Genomic DNA, 12,516 nt, shown 5'->3' on the forward strand with positions numbered 1-12,516 from the left:
AGGCTGACTCCTGTGCCAGGAGGCACAGTGGAGAATTGAACTCCCAATGTCTGGCTCCACAGTCAGATACATAAATCATGGAGCTAAGCAGCCAAGTATAACTTATGTTATGTGTTATCAATTCAGAACTGACTTACAGCAACCCTAATAGGGCTTTCAAGGTAAGTGAGATATTTCAGGAGTGTTTTTACCCGTTCCAGTTTCAATGGCTGAGTCCAGGCCTCCTGAGTCCCAGTTATCACTCTCTCTATTCAGTCATGATCAAACCAAGCGCTCAGTGAAATTCAAGTGAGGTGGGAGTGTCTATCTAATTTGCTAGTAAACCCCCCTTAAGAGTTGGATGAACTGGCTGTTAATTTATGTGCACATGGGGTTTGGTTATCTGCTAAAAATGAGCACTCAGACACTAAAAAAAAGGAGGCACTTAAGTTAAAATTGAACAGGATACCCCAAGACTTTGAACCTGCCCCTAGGTGCAAATCAAAGGGTTACATTCAGGCGAGATTCAGAGAAATGTAAGATAGTTCAGTGGTTTAGACATCTGGTTGGGAGTTCGATTCCCCACTGCACCTCCTTGAGAGAGGCTGGACTCGATGATCCATAGGGTCCCTTCCAGCTCCACAGTTCTAAGATTATATTATATTATCATTATGACATTAAGAGATGTTCACTTCTAGTAGCTATCTATGGTTTTTATTATACTGGGCATCATAGGAAGTCATAATTATTCAGTAATACTGTGGGAAGAGAAAGCATGGCAGGTTTGGGTTTTTATGCACACATAGTGCAGATTAATGGTTTCCAGGATCTGGGAGTGGTATCTAAAAATCATCTTACCTCTTTATTCTATTACCAATCAACCTCAGCTTTGGTAGCAAGCCACTTCCAGGTTTCATTCATCCTTTCATGGAAATATTCCCCTGCTGTGTCACCACCAGCTTGATCCTCTAAATAATAGAAGAAGACTGCTCTGCTGAAGCTTGGCTGCATTGGCAGTTTAAGCTGAGCATGAATAATTGAGCATATTTCCTTTACAGGAACAAAGGCAGCTGCCATTGGAATGGTTAAGCCCATTCAGTTCCTAATGCTTCTCTCTGAAGCTTTTCCCTTTAGTCTTATTTTGTAGAACAGTATCAGATTCATCTGGGAAAAACTTTGTGTGTGACTGATCTCTAAATTTTGCATTGGGCGCTTAAGGGAGTAAACATATGCATGCCACTCAGCTCTGATTTTACCTTACAAGTTGTAGAATTTTTTTAAAAATCTAGCTATTGTGCAACATTCAGTTCATAAAATGCATGCTATTGGCCATGGCATGAATTAAAATGTTGAAACCACTGGGGGAGGGGAGGAATACTGGTGTGTTGTGGGATTGTTGTCCAATGAAAGTAAACTCCAGCAGGCTTCCTATAATATATGTCTCAATCTCACATTGGTTACAAGAATAGTTGTGCAACTGTTTGTGTCACATGAAGGGAGTCTGCTAGAGTTGAGAAAATCTTATTTCTTATTTTCTGAGCTGAATACTAGCCACTGAAACTAAACTAGCCTACAATCCTGCAGCATTTTAGATGACTTCAGATGGAGCTGTAGAATGCTACCAAAATGCATCTAGATGAGAAAGCCACATTTACTGCCCTGGAAAAGCCCTCAGGCAGCATGTTCTGTGATTACAGATTTGCCACCACCTGTGGTGGATGAGAGGAAAGGATAATTTCAAGGGTTGACACTTCTGTCACTTCTGCCACTGACAGAAGGGCACTGGCAGAAGGGAAGGTCCATATGATTCAGGGGACCTTCAGTCCACCTTGCAAAAGCCATAAGTCTTCTTCTTTAATATTACAAGTCAATGACTTCAGACATCTTTCAAAGTTGGAGCAATTCCTTAAGTGCTGTGAAAGAGTAAATGTTTAATTGCACTCTTAGTTTCTAAATGGGTTGCCTCATCTCATTTTGCATAGGAGGAAAATATAATTCTCCAGATGTTGTAAGACTATTCTCATTAGTCCCTAACACTGGCTATGCTGGTCAGTTCTGATAAGAGCCACAGTTCCAAAACATTTGGAGAATCATACTTTCCCCATTCCTGAAACACAACTGTTGCGTTCATCTAAAAAAACTACATTCATACACAACAAAAGCAAGATGAAATAATTATTCTATGTTAACTATTGATACACAATTGGTTACACATATCCATATTCAATATAACAAGAAACCTTCAGTGTTGTATCCATACTCAGAACCATAAAATATAATGCAGCCATCCTTGCATCTAGAATGGCTCACAGTCTAGGCGTTTGGTATCTCTGAAGCTGGATACTGTCCCTTTGGACTTTTGTCCTGCAATTATTTACAAGCAGGCCTACAAATTAATAAATGGTAGACACCTCTTCAACAGCTCTGGAGCTGCTTCACTTCTCCTTGACCAGGCTGGACTTCAGGGGGAAACTTCTAGAAGCAGTCAGCCCACACAAGCAGATCACCCATTAAGCTTCCTTCAACAGCGAACTTGGAGAAGAGAAGGGGGAGGGGAATAGCCACACCCTATGTGCAATGACCAGAGGCTAACTGGATTATTTTCTTTCTTTCTTTCTTTCTTTCTTTCTTTCTTTCTTTCTTTCTTTCTTTCTTTCTTTCTTTCTAATAGTGCTGCAACATGCATGGGTCACTTGAAGAAAAAGATAAGCTGGTCAGAAAATTGAGCTTTCTGATTCATTGCTTCCTTTGTTTTCAGTGCATGCTGCCTTCCAGATGAACCACACCGTTGTAGATCCACTGTTGACAAAGCAGTAATTCAATCAAGGCACCATTAAGAGATACTGGGGGAAAAACATTTGAGAGGTCATAAGTTCAGCAGAATTTAACAAAATGAATTACAGCTTCAGGAAAGCCAAGCCTTTTCTGTGCTCTTGAAATGCTCCAGTAATAGTTTTTGTAAAGCAAAGGAGAAGAGAAGATCGAGTATCAGTTTCTCCATGGATCTATTATACCAGCATCTCTGGTCTCTGCCAATGGGAAACAAAAGCTAATTCATAGGCTGATTCTATGTGTTTATTCAGGAGTAAATTTCACAGAGTTCAGTGGGAGGTACTCCCTGGTAAATTGGCCAATAATTCTCTGGATACCACTCACAACCTATCTTTCCTTATACGTATAATGAGAAAGATCCATATTAAGTCAAAATACAAAATTGAAAATAAACCCCACTATGAAGACTGAGGTGCTGGAATAAGAGACACTAGGATTATCCTAATCTCTCCTTAAAAAAAATCTTTTAGTTTTACTGGCAGCAGTCCATAGAATTTGAAAGGCTACCACCTTTGTTTCCCTTGTCTTCCATCTCTTGTCACTTGGTTTCATTGGGTGTCCTTAAATACCAATGTCAGGAGATAAGAGGAAAAACACTTGCCTACTTTCTTTATGTCAGTTATGTTGTTCGAAGGTGGAGGTAGTAAAAATCCAGGTAAATACACCCAGAGAGGATATATTTAAGGATATGCCTAACATAAGCTTCATGGTACTATTCATTATTATTAATTCAGACTATGTCCTTGACTGTATAATTTCATGTTCAGGCTCCCCCCCCCCCACAATAAATCTTTTTTTTATTGCCTTTTCTAGCCTTAATTTTAAAATGCAACCAACCTAGTTGATTTTTTTCCTAAGAAATACTTCAGGAACCGAAGGAATCACAGCAGAAATTCAACTAAGGCAAAAGGGCTTGTTCCAAGATTGAAGATTAATTGTTTCTCTTGGGTTCTATGGAGTGAAATGAATGAAAACCAGAAAATGGTGCTATTACTGCTCTGAGACATCCATCATTTCCAGCTGTCAAAAGAGTGAGGGAGAAGATATAGTTCAGATGCTTTCCTTCCATGTTTCCCTCTGCTTCCTACACATTGTCATCATATACAAAGCATTTTATAGGAAGAGGAAGAAACTCAATGTTCTTCTGGGTCTAATAGAATTTTGATATATAAGTTTTGATTCTTGTATCTTGATGGTGGGCCTTAATGAGTTGGGAAGCACAATGCTAAAGCAAAAACTTGCTGTCTCCATCTATACTGTGCAGCTGCCACTTACCCATGTTATGACCATGTGCATTTGCTCTTCCTAACTTATCTTGCCCTCATATCTCAGAAAAGTCACTTTTCCAATCACAACTTCTATAATCCCATGGCCAAAATAGGCAAATGCTATGCTGGCTGGTAGATTCTTGGTGCAATAGTCCAAAAAAAGTAACTATTATAAGCTATGCCCTACCAGCAGCAGCAGTCAGGAATGCATAGCAGAGCAGAGGTAGGAAATGTGACACTGTGACAAGGCCATACAGTGGTGCCTCGCTAGACGATGTTAATCCATTCCATTGAAATCGCTGTTTAGCGAAAACATTGTCTAGCAAAAATCGTTTCCCCCTTGGAATGCATTGATACCCGTTTAATGCATTCCAATGGAAAAAATAGTCGTCGTCCAGCGAAAATCGCCCATAGGGAAGCCATTTTGCTAAGCGCCGATCAGCTGTTTAAATCGCTGTCTTGCGAAGCTTTGGTCCTGAAAACACCCGTTGTGCAAAGATCGCCCATAGGGAAGCCATTTTGTGGAGCTGCCAATCAGCTGTAGAAATCGTCATCTTGGGGGGAAAATGGTCCGTGAAGCACGGACCAAATCATCGTCCAGCGAAATCCCCCATAGGAAAGACCGTTTTGCGAACCGCTATAGAGATCACAAAAAGTCAACGTCTAGCAAAAAAATGTTTTGCGGGGTAATCATCTTGTGAGGTACTACTGTAATGTGATAAGATAGGAGTGGACATAAAGCAATGTGGTGCCTATGATAGATCTCTGTATTACAGAAGATTCTATCAATTAAAATTCCATTGATAAGAGAACTTTTTTACTAGACATTTTGCCAGATTCAGTTGATAAACGGAAGATATCTTTAATACTTCTTATTGTGACAGTGATGAGAATTTTATATGCCAGATACTGAAAGATATCAAGGACACCAACGAAGGGCAATTACTTGGAAAAAAATCCTGGAAATTGCAGGGATGGACACATTCACAGATATACTAAAAGATAGGATGTGTGAAACAGATAAGAAAAAATGGGAGCCAATCTACACCTGGATTGAAGAGAACAATCAGATAAAGTAAATAGGCTGGACTGGAGCAATCCGAAGCTGGAATTAAGATTGCCGGAAGAAATATCAACAACCTCCGATATGCAGATGATACCACTCTGATGGCAGAAAGTGAGGAGGAATTAAAGAACCTCTTAATGAGAGTGAAAGAGGAGAGAGCAAAAAATGGTCTAAAGGTCAACATCAAAAAAATTAAGATCATAACCACTGGACCCATCACCTGCTGGCAAATAGAGGGGAAAGATATGGAGGCAGTGACAGATTTTACTTTCTTGGGTTCCATGATCACTGCAGATGGTGACAGCATCCACGAAATTAAAAGACTCCTGCTTGGGAGGAAAGCGATGACAGTCCTAGACAGCATCTTAAAAAGCAGAGACATGTCAGGATAGCCAAAGCTATTGTTTTCCAGTAGTGATGTATGGAAGTGAGAGCTGGACTATAAAGAAGGCTGACAGCTGAAGATTTGATGCTTTTGAATTGTGGTGCTGGAGGAGAATCTTGAGAGTCCTTTGGACTGCAAGGAGATCAAATGTATCCATTCTGAAGGAAATCTACCCTGAGTGCTCACTGGAAGAACAGATCCTGAAGCTGAGACTCCAATACTTTGGCCATCTCATGAGAAGAGGAGACTCTCTGGAAAAGACCCCAATGTTGGGAAGGACTGAAGGCAAGAGGAGATGGGGACAACAGAGGACAAGATGGTTGGACAGTGTCATCAAATCTACCAACATGAATTTGACCAAACTCCAGGAGGCAGTGGAAGACAGGAGGGCTTGGCGTCCTCTGGTCCATGGGGTCACAAAGGGTCAGGCATGACTTAACAATTAAACAACAACAAATATTGTATAGCGAGAAGAAAATACCATAGTAATGATGTACAGATATGAAATTCCTAACACACCCTGTAATTTTTACCCTTCCCCCAAACCCTCGTCCATTTCCTTAACCCTGTACAGTGGTGCCTCACTTAGCGATGTTAATTCATTCCGAAAAAATCACCGCTAAGTGAAATGCGGTTTCCCATTGAAATACATTGAAAACCGGATAATCCGTTCCAATAGGAACGAATTGCTGTCCTTAAGCGAAAATCATCATAGGAAACATCGCTAAGCGAAACGCGGTTCCCCAATTGAAATGCATTGAAACTTATTCAGTGCATCTCAATGGAGAAAAAAATACAACAACAAATTAAAAAAGAGTCAGAACAAAGTCAAATTTGGTTAACAAAGGGTTTATTAAGTGCACTTTATGATTTCAAACATTTTAAACAGTAAACTTTAACTTTATAAATAACAGAAAAACATTTAAAAACAGCAAACATGAGGCTGTTTAAACCATCGTTAAGAGAAACAGGGGACCCAAAATTTAATCGCTATGCAAAGCATGGTCCCAACCATCGCTAAGCGAAAATCGCTCATAGGGACTATAGCTAAACAAAGCACAAAAACGCTCCGAAAAAGTCATCGCTAAGCGATTTCGTCACTAAACAGAGCGCCCGTTAAGCGAGGCACCACTGTACCATGTTTTTATTATATAATAATAAAGCTGGAAATGGGGAACACTGGGGAAAAAATATATGGTTTTTTGTATGATTGGTTGGTGATCTCAGTTCTATTATTGAAAACTAATGCCATGTGCTCACAGCACAAGGATATTTAGAATTAGCAAAGTCCAGCAGTTTAGTGCTGAGTTTATGGATATGGAATTAGAGCAATTACAAGCAATCCAGAACTTCATAATTGGGTACAAATAAAAATCTCACAGGAGCCAATGGGATATAGTGCCAGGCTACGACTTTGGAGATTTTGATCCAAATCTCCACTTGGCCATGGAAGCTTATTGAGAGGGTACAGTGCCAAACTGCTCCACGAATATCTTGCAAACTTGAAAATTGATTAGAGTTGCCATAAATTGGAAGCAACTTGACAGCAGATAATCATGACATAACAAAAAAACTTTGCATCATGAAATCCATTCAGGGCTAATGCAGAAGGAAGGAACCCTAAAGTTGGTTACAGAATCCCAACGCTAACTCCTATGCATGGGGATAAGCTGGTTATCATAACGAGAGAGACTCATTATGTTACCTGTCTCTATGAAAGGGGAAGAACTAAACCTCCTATGTGTATTGCCACTGAATTTTCAGATTTCTTCCATCTTTACATAACAAAAAGCTGGATTCTTTTAACAATGCATTTTGATTGCTAATGCTAAGAACACTATCTATTGGTATCTTTTTTTTTTTTTTTTTTTGGCATGAAGGAATGCCTCTTTTCATCTATTCTTAGGCCTCCACTACCACAATTCATCTTAATTGGGTGATCCTAGAATCTGCTATTATGTGGGATAAAATGTCTCCCTATCCCTTTCCTCCACATATTTATTTATTTATACTCCACCTTTCACATTAACAGGGACACAAGGCGGCTTACATCATTAAAAGACCATATTTAAATGTAAAAACAGTAAGTGAACACATACTAAAAATGATCAAATGAATGCCACACTAAAATACGATAAACAAAAGCAACACCAAAAATGCATTCAAAGTATTAGGACACAATCTTTTGATGGAGCAGGAAGTTGTTCTCAAAATCAGGCACTCTAGCTGAAGATGTGATAAACACTAATATAACTGAAACTGGGTGTTAGAGTACCTGGTTCTTCTCTAAAACAGAATAATATTTAACATAAAGAAGCTGAGGAAAACTTGCTGATAATTCAGGGGGCATTATAATCGGCAAAAGAAATTCAGCAGCTTTAAGAGTAATTTCCTGCAGTTCTCAGAAATGTTAAGTATTTTTAATAAGTTCCATATTTAAACACAATTTCATCTAAAATTTCATTCCAGTCTGTTTTGTAATGGCTCATTTTTCCAGGATAAACATGATGAAAAACTCCTGTTTTTAATTTTAAATAATATGCGGAATGGACCATTGAAAATAATACAAGAATTTGCTAAATGAATGTTAGAGATTAAGGAGAATTTGGTACAAAGTATACTCAGAGCATTTTAATGGTGAATATGGACAAAGAAATGCAACTTGAATATGTGATATATTAATTCTTTCATGTCACTGAATTGTCATGTGTTTACTCTTTGCTTCTCTAGCAAAGTTGGCTTGAGTACCATTTTTCTCAATTGAAATTAATTCACATATCTATGAAAGATAGGTTGCCACAGTTCCCCTCAAATCCTGCCTTTTATTGACTGTTACACAGATTTCCAGAATATTGTCTCCTACTATGAAAGATAAGCCTGCCAGGGATAAATACAGCAACTCAGGAAAAAATGAATATGGAGTCATAATGACAATCATGGAAACTTCAGATAAGATTGGAAGTGGTTCTTGGCGCCGTTTGTTGTTAATTTTATTAACATCTTAATTTTTTTGTTCAATTATTATTTAATACTGTGTGTTTTAACGATTGTTGTAAACCTCTCAGAGTAGCGTTTTGCACTAATGGACAGTATATAAATTATAGATAGACAGACAGACAGACAGACAGACAGACAGACAGATAAGTCTCCAACCACAGAGAGCTCTTGCCAGTTCTTGTAGATAATATTGAGAGTGATGGACCAATGGGCTAACATGATAGAGGGCAGCTTTCTATGTTCTCCAGGGTCATGTTTGTGACGACAAAACATCTGTGATCAGAAATAAGGCAAGTAATCATGGAAGCCGTTGCAAGCATGATAACACACTGGACAATATGCTTTGGTTTGGATTCCAGCACTGAGCAGGGGATTGGACTTGATGGCCTTATAGGCCCCTTTCAGCTCAATTATTCTATGATTCTATGACTCCTTGTGTTGGTTAACCACATACAAAATGAGACAAAACCCCAGAATTATTTACAAGGGCAAGAAATTTGCTTGAAATCTGTACTTTTTTCTGTGTTGCTATTCCAATAATTAGCATTTATTATTCCAATGATAATAATATTCCAATAATAAACATTTGTGTGACATGTCATTTATACACAACAGAAAACATAACAGAAAATTGGAGTAGCCCAGATGCCATGCTGAATATATTTCTGAAATGGCAGCATGTTCAGTACAGGTCCTTTTTTGTCAAATACAGGGAAATAATATAGACGTTTTTGATTAAACACTGGTGTAGACTTCCATGTACATGGCAAAGCATTATTCCTCCCCATTTTATAACATCCCAGTCCACTTGACAGACCCTTAAGAGTGACATGGAGAAGGAACTGGGACAGCAACTGGGGATGCTTTCCATGTGTACACAGCCTCTTTCAGCCAATCCCTAGGAAGGGGAAAGGGAAAAAGTCAACAGAGTGCTACACCTAAACAGTACAAAACTCCACTGTATACAAGAAAGTGACTTGGATCTCCTTTGGCCAAACTGCCTTCAGAACAAACAGAAGCATCAATAGACGCCCCATCCATTCCAGGGGCAGTCTCCACTTTGTGCAATTGGCAAACAAGGAGATCTCTCATTGCAGCACAGGTGGAAATTTCTCCTCCATCTGTCCTGAACTGTATTCTGGCCCATATTGGTATGACTCTGTCCAGGTTCTTTATTCCGTGCATTAAACTGGCTATGTCACAAGTGAAGAGGTGTACTTTACTGAACAGGCTAGTTTTTTCTCTCCCGAAGAATGCATTCACACTCTGGAAAAACATGAGTATGAAAGATTGTTTCAGAAATTAAGCCTTCCAGGAATGCAACTATATTAGTCACCAGGGAAATTAGCAACTGCTCTGCTCCAGTGATATAAATAGCCCATTTCCATCTTTAATGGCATTAAATCAGAGCTGATCTGGAATTGGCTAAGTTCTGTGTCAAGAACACATGGTAGGGCAGAAGGGACCAGTACAATGCGTGTCATGCCATATGCCATGTTTTATACCCCAAAAAGAGTGATTTAACGTTCATGCAGGCTTAACATAATGTAGTTTGCAGGTGAAGGGGCTGAAAACATGTTCTTACTAGGTTCTTTTCAGTCATAGTCTCTATGGCTGCAAGGGTGAATTCGTTTCACTCTTTCTTACAATAAAAGTTGTGTTCGCATTGTCGATACACACAATATTCAGCAGGATTCTGATGTCTGGCAATTTAACATTCTTTAATGCAAGCAAGAGAAAGAAAGAGAAACTGATCACTACCCAGATGGACAGTGCTACAAAGCTACATTAATGCAGCAGATCCAGAAGGGGGTGCATTTGATTTTGCTAGATGGCTAATCTACAGATACTCAGTTCTTCAAAATACTTCTGGAATATGAATTCAGGATACAGTGGTGCCTCGCATAGCGACGTTAATCGGTGCAGCAAAAATCGCTGCAAAGCAATTTCGTCGCTATGCGATTTTAAAAAGCCCATAGGAATGCATTGAAACCCATTCAATGCGTTCCTATGGGCTTAAAACTGACCTTTAAGTGAAGATCCTCCATACGGCGGCCATTTTCGCTGGCCGGTAAGCGAGGAATCCGTCCCTAAACACAGCGGGCAGCCATTTTTTTAACCCGGTGGCCATTTTGGAACTGCTGGGGGAAAATCATCGCTTTGCGATAATCGGTAAGCAAAACAGGGTACCAATCATCGCAAAGTGATTTTTCCCCATTTAAAACATCACAATGCGGTCGCAAGAGTTCATCGGTGTACGATTTTATCATTAAACGGGGCACCCGTTAAGCGAGGAACCACTGTATTCTGCTTCTGTATCTATGATTCAAAATGCCAGGAAATGGAATGGCCCAATATTGTTGAACAATATTGTGTCCATGTTGCCAGTAAGAAGAAGGATGTCAAATATTACATGGCAAAGGGCTTCCTGAATGTTTATGACATCCATATCAGCAGTCAAGATGCTCACCTATGCATGCATACAATGTTTCCTTTTGTGAAGGTCCTGCTGGCTAGCTAGTACAACACATGCTCAGTGTTATAACAAAATGACTGATTCCCCCCTTTTCACAGGCCCTGAAGCCTGGATTCTTTTAAAAAAAGTAGGTGGGCTTGCTTATCTGTTTCAAGGTAAACAAGGTTAGTTTTTTCAAAATATGTGATTTGTTTTAAATCTGGGGACATTTACAGTTGCCTATTTCTGAATGAGGGGGAGGACAGTTTTACTTTTAAAAAAAGAATATCTTGAAAACCCTTTGCCCAAACTTCCCCAAATTTGGAAGATAGCAAGAACAGACTGTCTGATACAACTATGATAAATTTGGTTCAAAAGTTTAAAAATGTGATGGAAATATCCTAAATTATCCATGTACAGGAAGCTGCAACCCCTCACCTACTGTAAAACGAGATCCAATCTCAGACCTGTAACAGCAGCCAGAGAGGTACTTGTTAATATTTTGATGAATGCCAAATACTGTGCAAGAAATCATAAGTTCTCCTTGGAAGTTTTACAGAATAAGGTACAACTGGTACTCATGGCTTCCAAGAGACACATCCTTGTCCATAGTACATGGGAAGACGATCAGACAGAATAATGTAGTTGGAAGGGGCCTATAAGGCCATTGAGTCCAACCCCTTGCTCAATGATGAAATATGAACCAAAGTACATCTGACTAATATTCTCTGGAATGCCTCCAGCGTTGGAGCACCCACCACCTCCTGAGGTAATTGGTCCCATTGATGAGTCTCAATTAAGTAACAGCAACATCTGGAATGTGGCCAGTAACTTCTGATCTGTATGGAGATGAATAAGCTCTTGGGTGACTCATTATTTTGCTGTTTCCCAGCTCATGATCTTGAGTTTTCAGTATGTCATATTTTCTAGGCAACATGTGCAAACTATATTTTATTGGATTAAGACAGAGAAGCTTCCATTCACATTCAACTCTGCCTGCACAGTTTTCCAGCACATGGCACATAGTAGTAAAATTGGTGGTTCGGCTGATATTAAATCACTACCCAATCTGTGAGTGGGCACATGACCTTTGTGCCCACTCACAGATTGGTTTGCCAGCATATTGTTAAATTCAGTATGTTTCTCATTAATTGGGACTCCTAGTCAAATGCAATCACGAGAGAAGTTGCAGTCCATGTTTTTAAATGACCATTGTCGCACTTAGGATTTATATAGCACTTTGAAGTGTTCAAAGCATTTAACACACACTGGCTGAAATCCAGTAGTAAGATGCAGCTAGAGTAGGCCCACTGAATTAGTGGGAATTTGGTGTGTCACTTCCTCAGTAAGTTGTATTGATTCAATGGGCCTACTCCAGCTGCAACCTACTACTGGATTTCAGCCATTGCATCTTTTATCATATATATTAAAATAATTTCTATACTATCATTCACCCATCAAAGTGACTTGCTGGGCTACGTACAAACCTTAAATAACACATCATCAACATTAATAACCAAAACAGTGGTTCATA

Source organism: Pogona vitticeps, chromosome 5 (genome assembly GCF_051106095.1).
Source record: "Pogona vitticeps strain Pit_001003342236 chromosome 5, PviZW2.1, whole genome shotgun sequence".
NCBI classification, from domain to species: Eukaryota; Metazoa; Chordata; class Lepidosauria; order Squamata; family Agamidae; genus Pogona; species Pogona vitticeps.